The sequence below is a fragment of the Cyprinodon variegatus genome, unplaced genomic scaffold, assembly GCF_000732505.1.
Source record: "Cyprinodon variegatus isolate N-32 unplaced genomic scaffold, C_variegatus-1.0 Scaffold1786, whole genome shotgun sequence".
In the NCBI taxonomy this organism is placed as follows: Eukaryota; Metazoa; Chordata; class Actinopteri; order Cyprinodontiformes; family Cyprinodontidae; genus Cyprinodon; species Cyprinodon variegatus.
In genome coordinates, this window is record NW_015152239.1 from 50,844 (window position 1) to 60,006 (window position 9,163).

The window sequence follows — 9,163 nt, forward strand, 5'->3', positions numbered from 1 at the left end:
TCTGTGTAGTGGATCTGGAAATGGAAATGTTGACACTAAGTTTTGTAGAGGATTTTTTTAACTCTCTGAGCCTAGATTATTGACCTATTACCCCATCATAGGCTTCTGACCACATAACACAAAATGCTGAGAGAGATGATATTCAAATACTGCAAACAGACATGTACAGTTTTTGTGTTTATATTAAGCATGTTTCTAAGTCAGGTGCAAACTTATCAAAACATTTATTTGGTCTGTGGCTACAAAGAAGGCATTGCTTCAGCAATTGATGATGAAGAGAGAGTCTCTAACCAGCTTTGAAATGTTAAAGGATAAAAATAGTAGAAATGGACATGACCTCGGTATCCTCATTGTAAGTTACGCCCTTGCAGGTTAATCAAAAACAAGAGAGGTGTGGTAGCAAAGTTTCAAGTTGTTGGGTTAAATAATCTGTTTGCAGCATGTTTCCTCCATACAACTGTAACAAGATATCATTACTTGGCTCATCTTTTGCATTTCAAGAGGTGAAACAGTCCTTCTGGTAAATCCCGAGCCTCCATAGTATGAGATACGGCCACCACAGACTCTGAGGCTACTAAGTTTTATGATTGCCGTCATTGTGGTTTGGATAGAGTTTGGGTGTGGCCTTAAGGTTCTCCTGTTTGTTATTTTGTTTTTTGTTTTTTATGATTTTAGTTTCAGTCCCCCTGCTAACCTAACTATGGAGTGACATGAAAACATTTAATGTCTTTCAAAGGAAAGTATAAATCCTGTCCAAGGAGTCTTTAAGAGAAAGCCACTAAACAGACACTATGGTGCTGTTTTTCAGCTGTGTCCCTGCTCCATCTCTTCTGGTCAAATTACTTCCTCTGTCTGCAGTAAAGTTCAATAATGAGAGTTAATTGATTTGGGTCTCTTGATTGCACAGAAATTTCTAAACTTCGATGACCACCCATAATGGAGAGCAAGCTTTGACACAAGTTCCCAAAAAGCTAGTTTTATCTTTCTTAAGATTGTATTAAGTTTAAAGTCATTTTTATGCCCGGTTAACTAACAGCTCTTGAAAATTGTTGGTCAAGACCTCTTTGAAAGAATAATGAGGCCTTGAGGGTTTTAACGCAGTGATGGCCCCCCCCCCTGGAGTTTTCTCCAGGGGGGGGCTATAAATTCAAAATAGACGTATACCAATAACTAATCAAACATATACTAAGTTATCACATCAGTATATTTATATGAATGCCACAACGAAAAACATTATAAAAAAAACCTTTATAAAAACTAAACATAATTTCATGTACAGTTTGCTTTTGGGACATAAATGCTGCCCTTCTGAGGCTTTGTCAAGGCAAATCTATGTTTTTCATGGTCCAATATTGTGCCACAAACCTAAAAAAAACTAATGTACCAGTTTAATAATGGATAAGCTATTAGTCAGCTTTATATGCTTTAATATATAAAAACTATTTATGCTCTGAGAATGTGTTTTTTTTAGAGCAGCTATGCAAATTAACAAACATCTAGAAAAAATATTATGTTATTTTTCATGTGAATCCTAGATTGTTCATTCTTCTTTGCCATTTTAAAAAGTCCTTTAAATCAGTCCTACCTGTCTTTATCCATGCTGGTCATTTGAAATGGAGGCAGGCAGTCAAGGCAGCAGAATAAAGCTTTAGCCTCGCTCCATGCAGTTAGCCAAGCCTTGTAGCTAAACGGGTCCTGTGAAAAAGACAATCTGTCTTTTGGGCTGCTGGTTATGTTCGGCGGATCAGGTCCAAACGGTTTCCTCTCCAGCTTCTCTTGGTAAGTTTGCTTCCCTCCCACGACTCTGCCTGTCAATCCCCCCCACAACAACTGTGATGACATTTCCTGTCACCTTAGGGCTTAGATTTGTTGCACCCCAAGCTCTTCTATACTTCTGTATTGCAGAGAAGGTACTGCGCATGTGTAGGGTGGCAGTCCTACCCACTGCCCCACTTTGCGGCCCATGCAATGAACTGTTTGTTTTCAGCAAAAAAAAAAAAAAACAACAACTAAAAACTGAAAATTAATTCAGTATTAAGCAAGCTAAAGTTGATTAAAAGTAATTACTCTATTAACTGGCAATTATTAGATTGGCAATTAATTGGCAGCTCCATAGTCAGAAACGTGGCATTAGAGAAACCAGGAACCAAATGCCAAATATTTGCCAGGGGCCAGAATGGGCGACATCAAATCCTACCTTAAACTGCTGGCTAAGGATAAGGTTAAATACATTAAGAATGTTATTCACACTGGCGGTAATGACATCCAGTTACGCCGAACAGATCACTAACATTAGTGTTGCTTCAGTGTATAAGTTCAAAACTATTTTGAACTCCGTAATCTTCTCTCGTCCCCTGCCTGATCTGACCAGTGAGGACCTGTTTAACTGCATGTTGTCATTCAACCACTGATTGTCTAGGTGGTGTCTTGAAAACAACATGGGCTACATTAATAATTGGCAATCCTTTTGGGGAAAGCCTGGTCTGATTCAGAGAGACGGCATCCATCCCACTTTGGATGGTACAGCTCTTCTCTCTAAGACTCTGGCCGCATTCTTTAGTCCTCTAAAACCAGGACAACCCAGGGTGCAGACCAGGAAGCAGAGTCGTAGTTTAACACATCTCTCTGCAGTTTCTGTACTGTTACCCACTCATAACTCCATCCAGACAGTGTCTTGCCCACGACCAAAATAAAATAAATTAGAAAAGATTCCCAAAGGAGTAAATCATGATAATCAAATTAAAATAAAATTACTCCAATTCGGGACAAGGTTTAAATGTGCTCTATTGAACATAATATCTCTTTCTTAAAAAGTCTGCTAGTTAGTGACTTGATTTGTAATAATCACATTGATTTATGTTGTCTTACAGGAACTTGGCTGCAGCAAAAGGATTACGTGAGCATAAAGGAGGCAACTACCTCTAGTTATTCACATACCCAGATATTCTGGCTGAGGAGGAGTAGTAGCAGCAATTTATCAGTCTGACTTACTTATTACTCCAGAGGCAGTTAATAATAATAGTCTTTTGAACATTTCACCCTTAATTTCCCTAATCCAAATTAAAAAAGCCAGAAAACCTCTTCCTTTTGTAACTTTGTATCATCCACCAGGTCCTTATCTGATTTGGTGTTGAATACTCACACGGTCATGATAGTGGGGGATTTTAACATCCATGCTGATATTGAAGGCGATAGCTTAAGTGCAGTCCTTACTGCTATCTTCGCTATTGGCTTTGTTCAAAATGTGAATAGTCTCACACATTCTCATCTTCATACTCTGGATCTTTTGCTGACATATGGAGTTGAATGTGAAAACTAACAGTATTTAGTTCCGACCACTTTCTAATAACCTTCAGGATTACTTTAACAGAGTTTTCCTCCCCCAAAAGAAGGTTTCTCTTTAGTAGATCATGATCAGATAGTGCAGTTATAAATTTTGAAGAATCTGTTTCACTTTCTCTCTCCTCTGTTTTGCTGAGCAGTGGTGCAGAGTGCAAAAGCATAGCTTATTCCCCTTGACTGGTTGATAACTTTGTTGATGTGGCTGCTAGATCTCTACGCACTGCCTTAGACAATGCAGCTCCTTTGAAAAGAAAATCTTTAAAAATAGAAAGCTGGCTCCCTGGTTTAATGCAGAGCTCCACAATCTGAAGCAAAATACTATTAACTGGAGAGAAAATGGTGCTCTACATGCCTACGGGAATCCTACCTGGTCTGGAAAAATAGTTCACTGCTGTATAAGAGGACCCTTTGTAAAGCAAGAGCAGCATTTTTCTCCTCATTAATAGAGGAGAATAAGAATAATCCTAAATATCTTTTTAATACAGTTGCCAAACACACCCAGAGCCAAAGCTCTGTTGTCCATACAACCTGCTCTTAGCAGTAATTATTTAAATGGTATTCTTTATAAATCATCTCTTGACCCAGATGACTTGGTCAATTATAGACCTATATCCAATCTTCCTTTCTAATCTAAAATTCTTGAGTAAGTAGTTGCCAAATAAGTGTGAGATCACTTACACCATAATTAACTTTTTGAAGAGTTTCAGTCTGGCTTTAGACCTCATCATAGCACTGAAACATCTCTGGTGAAAGTCTCTAATGATATTCTCACTGCCTCAGATAATGGATTGTATCTGTACTTGTCCTGTTAGATCTCAGTGCTGCATTTGATACAGTCAATCATAATATTCTTTTAGGAAGACTTGAATATTTTGTAGGAATTAAAGGAACAGCACTAGACTGGTTTAAATTGTATCTATCTGACCAACTTCAGTTTGTTCATGTTAATGACAAATCTTGCTCATGCTCCAGGGTTAACTGTGGAGTACCACGGGGATCAGTGCTAGGACCAATTCTTTTTATTATATATATGCTCCCAATTCATAGAATTATGGGATGGGATTATTATGCTGATTAGACTCTGTATCTGTCTATAAATCCAGATGAAGCTAACCCATTACATAGATTGCAGACATATCTAAAACAAAAACAAAACAAAAAAACTTAACTTTCTGCTTCTGAATGGGGAAAAAACTGAAGTTATAGTCTTTGGACAAAAAAGTCTTTGAAAAAGTAGCTGATTAGTCAGTCTCTTCATTTGGATGGGATTAAACTGATTTTTGTTGAAAAAGTAAAAAAATCTTGGTGTTATTTTTGATCAGGGCCTGTCATTTAAATCCCATATCAAAGAGGTTTCTAGAATTTCATTCTTCCATCTGCACAATATTGAAAATATCCTGTCCAGGGGTGATGCTGAGAAACTAGTCCATGAAGTTGTTACTTCAAGGCTGGACTATTGTAATTCTTTACTATTAGGAGGTCCACAAACTATAGTTAAAAGCCTTTAGCTGATCCAAAATACTCATAGTAGCTTTACCTCGTCGAAATATTACTTCTCTGTTTCATATTCAAACATTTACCCTATAAATTCTTGTGACGAAAATATTTATTTGCCAACAAGCTTACTTACAGACATAAGCCTTTACCTACCTTTCTCGGATAGGAAGTGAAGCCTCTTCAAACCTGGAAAACAAAGTCCAGTGGTTTGTTTTTTTACTCATTTTTTGGGAAGATCACAGCTTTTTGTCAGTATATCATTTATGGGTATACTGTATTACGGTAATTTTCACCAAAACCGCAAAAACTGCAGCTCAAATCATGGACAAGGGAGGAAGAAGTGGAGAGAAAGGAAAAGACCGATAGTTCTGTATTTTTACTGTGTTATAACTGTGTTATGTGAGTTTGAGTGTTTCTGCTTGTGTGCGGGTGAGAGGGCCATAAAACGGCCACTGCAGTTCTCAGAGGATAGCAACATGGAGGAATCCCTTTCTAAACTTATGTATGTCGTATATCACAACAAGAAAAAGTTTTAGGAATATTTTAGAATTATAGCAATTTGCCTAACTTTGTCATAATACCTTTTAGTTGGTGTCGTGTCAGACATAACTCAGAGTTTACTGCTATCAATTTTTTACATTAGATTTTTTCTATTTTGCTTACAATGCTGATCCCTCTAAAATAAATGTATTTGTAGTGTATGTTAAATTATTTTTATTTGATTAATGTATCATTTTCTGTTGAAAAATTTATAGAGCTCATCTGTTTGGGGCATTTCAGATACTTTCCTCATAATTTTAACCTTACATCTGTTTTCTCATAATCAGCTATTTCTCTGAGCTGCCATCCTGCAGTGATTCCAGTCATAATGACAGCATCCTACCACATGTGAGTGGCTGACACAGAAGCACTGATCATCATCCTATAAGCACTGGATTTATCTCTTGTATGTTTTATGCTCAAAGTTATATTTCAAGTGTCAATTAAAAAGATTATATGCTACGTAGATCAATCTCTGTCTTTGGAATATTCATGTTTTTACACATTTGCACTGTTATTTGTTGTAATTTGACCAAATTTATGTATTTATTTTCTGCACAGTTTTCCATAATTCCATAATTGTTGTTTCCTTTTGGCACCACCAGAGGGTGCTAAAGCCGTTCCTTTCAGCCCCACAGTATTTGGTCGTGTCCAAGCTTTTACAACCACCTGGGTACGTAAAACATGATTTAAATAACATTCAATAAATCACATTTATTATTCTGAATATATATATATATATATATATATATATATATATATATATATATATATATATATATATGTATATATATTTATTTATATCTATATATATGTATACATCCATCCAACAATTTTCTGACACGCTTAATCCCAGGTGGGGTCGCGAGTGGTGCTGCTGCCTATCTCCAGCTGTCTACAGGTGAGAGGACATCATCATGTAAGTTCACTATGGAAATGTCAACATACTCACCTTTTGTTAACATTATTTGAATGAAACCTTATCAGATTTCTAATCTTCTGTCCCCTAAAACTAATATGAGCTTTAAATCAGAATCTAAATCTTGACATTCCTAAGTGGTGACACAGAAACATGAAGAAACAAATGAATGAGGAAAACTTTCTTTACAATTAGGTTGTGGCATATTTACCAAAGGTGTTCTTTTAATCATACAGTCCCTTACTTTCTTATCAGCTTTACGAGAAGACTGTACTTAGAAGACTGTACTTAGAAGACTGTACTTACAGTGTGTATACATAGTAAAGCTCTATGTTCCTTCATAAAATAGGCCTTTTGAGAAGGAAGTTTACTAGAACACATTTTTGCTTTGTCTCTTTTACAGAAAAATGCATTCCTTCCAGGAAGGCAGCATCTACAAAACTATTTCATTGTTTTTGGCAAAATACCAGCAGGGAAAATGGCTCAAGGCTTTAGTTTAATCACACACATCATCCTCGGCCGCTGAGCTAGGGGCAGAGTATCTTTGAAAACCTTTTGTTATTTTTATTTACTCGTATCTGACACAGTCAAATGCCATCACTGGAAGCAATGTCCTCAGATCACAAACGAATCTGTGGAAAGGAATTTGTGACTAATGGAAAAAGGAACTTCATGTTCTGTCCTGTGACCCCAAAAAGCATTCCTTAAACACCTGAGAAAGATGATCACTTTACAGTATTCTAAAAAACACATTTTATTTTCTGCTGCGAGGAAACTCTTCTCAGAAATCAGAATAATGTGTTTTGAAAAAATTGTTTTTATAAATGTGGCATGAAGTCATCATAGGAGCTTCCAAGAAAACATAATCACCAAGCTATATCTGATACACTATTTGTATCTGATGAATCTTTCTATACATTCTCACATTTCAAACATCATTTTTGTATATTTATATTAACTCTTTAATCACTTGTTTCGTTTCCCAGCTGGACTGAAAGTGTCCCATTAGATGTTCAAAGTGTGAGATACTATTCTATGATTTTTTGATAATGTGGATGTTCCTTCCTTTTGTTTTTAAACCCCCACACTTGACTTAGTCCATAGCCAAAAAATTATATAAAAATATTAAATTAAGTTCCTGCCTTCTATGTTTTTTTATTTTTATTTGTCAGTCTTCTTTTGTTGTTACTTTGAATTGTTTAAAAGGCAAAAAAGCAAAAAGCCTAGAAGCTTCAGGGTTAGCATCCTTACCTTTTTTTTTCTTTTCTTTTTTTAATGGGCTACCATTGCAATATATATATATTTTTTTTCTTTGTGGCAATTATTCTTTGTCATTAATTTTCATCACTGTTGTGTTGCCAGCAATTTGTATCTGATGCATCCTTCTAGGACGGGTAAAAACATTTCCTTCAAAGCTGCTTAAGTCGACCAGCAGATGCTCAAAAAGGCACCAAACCTTGACCTATATATTTGAGGTTTCAGCTAGCAAAGCATTGCACAAATACCACAATAAACATTTCATAGGCTTGGCATGAAAGAATTGAACAGAAATGTGCTAAAATTCTTCACGCTTAGACTCAAGTAAATCTCAGTTTTACATCAACATAGAAAGTTAGATGACATACAGTCTGCTTGCAGCTCTCCTGTCACCCTTTCTGAGGACATGAGACAAACGTTTTATGCTTTTCCTTCTTTCTTATTGGGAAGTTAAAAATAAATAAGTCTGTTATTAATCTGTAACCCTAAAGAGTTGGTAACTCAGAGGACTGGAACGTCTTTGAGTCATAAAATGAAAAGGAATCTGAATATTCCAGCTATGTGTGGTTGTTAAAGAAGTGACCCAAATAGTGAAAGAGCACAACCCATGATAATAAACCGAGGTAGAGGCAGAGATCAGCGAAGCAAAAGGGGATTCAAATTTGACAATATAAATTTACAATAAAGGTACTTTGATGTCTCTTATAAGACCGAGGGGTCAAACTAGTTGCCGATTCTAATGGATCTAAAGAGAGAAGTTCAGCTAATGACAGAAGCACTGAACAAGGGACACTTCCTATGGGACAGAATAACAATAAGCCTACAGAGTTAATGGTAACGATAACTCTGCCCCTGACTCAAACAAATAGATGCTTTCTATGAGGAAAGAGAACAAGGCACACAAAAACAATGATGCCAAAAGATCTATTAGATAAGATAAGATTTATTGATCTCACAGTGGAGAAATTCATTTGTCACCTTGGCTCAGTAGTCAAAAGAAGGTGGCAAAAGGAGGAAAAGGTCCATGGGGTATATACACTGCGTCCTCATGTATGCAGTGGGTCAAGTAAAAAAAAAAGAAATAAGCCAGAGATTTAAGCTGACTTATTCACATTTGGATTTGTACATTAAAGCACATTTATGTACTTTGTACATGAATGATGAAAAGAGAAACGGCTAAACACAGAAGCATGGAACCTGGAGCAGTTTCTATGGTAACACAGCACATAGTTACTACAGCAATGGTTTCTCCTATTAATTCACAAAAGAGACTTTGCTAAACACGGCAACTGGTGCTGGTTTCTGTATAGGAAAGTTTTGAGAAAAGTGACTCCATTGAAAAAAGAGAAACGCAAGTAAACATATAAGCACTGAGCCAGGAACCTTTTCTATGGGAACAAAGACATTAAACACAGAGTTAACCGCAGCAGTTGCCCTTTCAGTGGATCTACCAAGGAGAGAGATTCTCACTGATAACAGAAATGTGTTAAAAAGGTAATTTCAAATAATGCCCTAATGGAGATTAGTAGAAGAAAATGGCTCAGGGTAAAAGAACTTCTGTTTGAATTTTTTGTTTTTCATTTTCCCCAGGGTGTGTCGGGAAGGAAA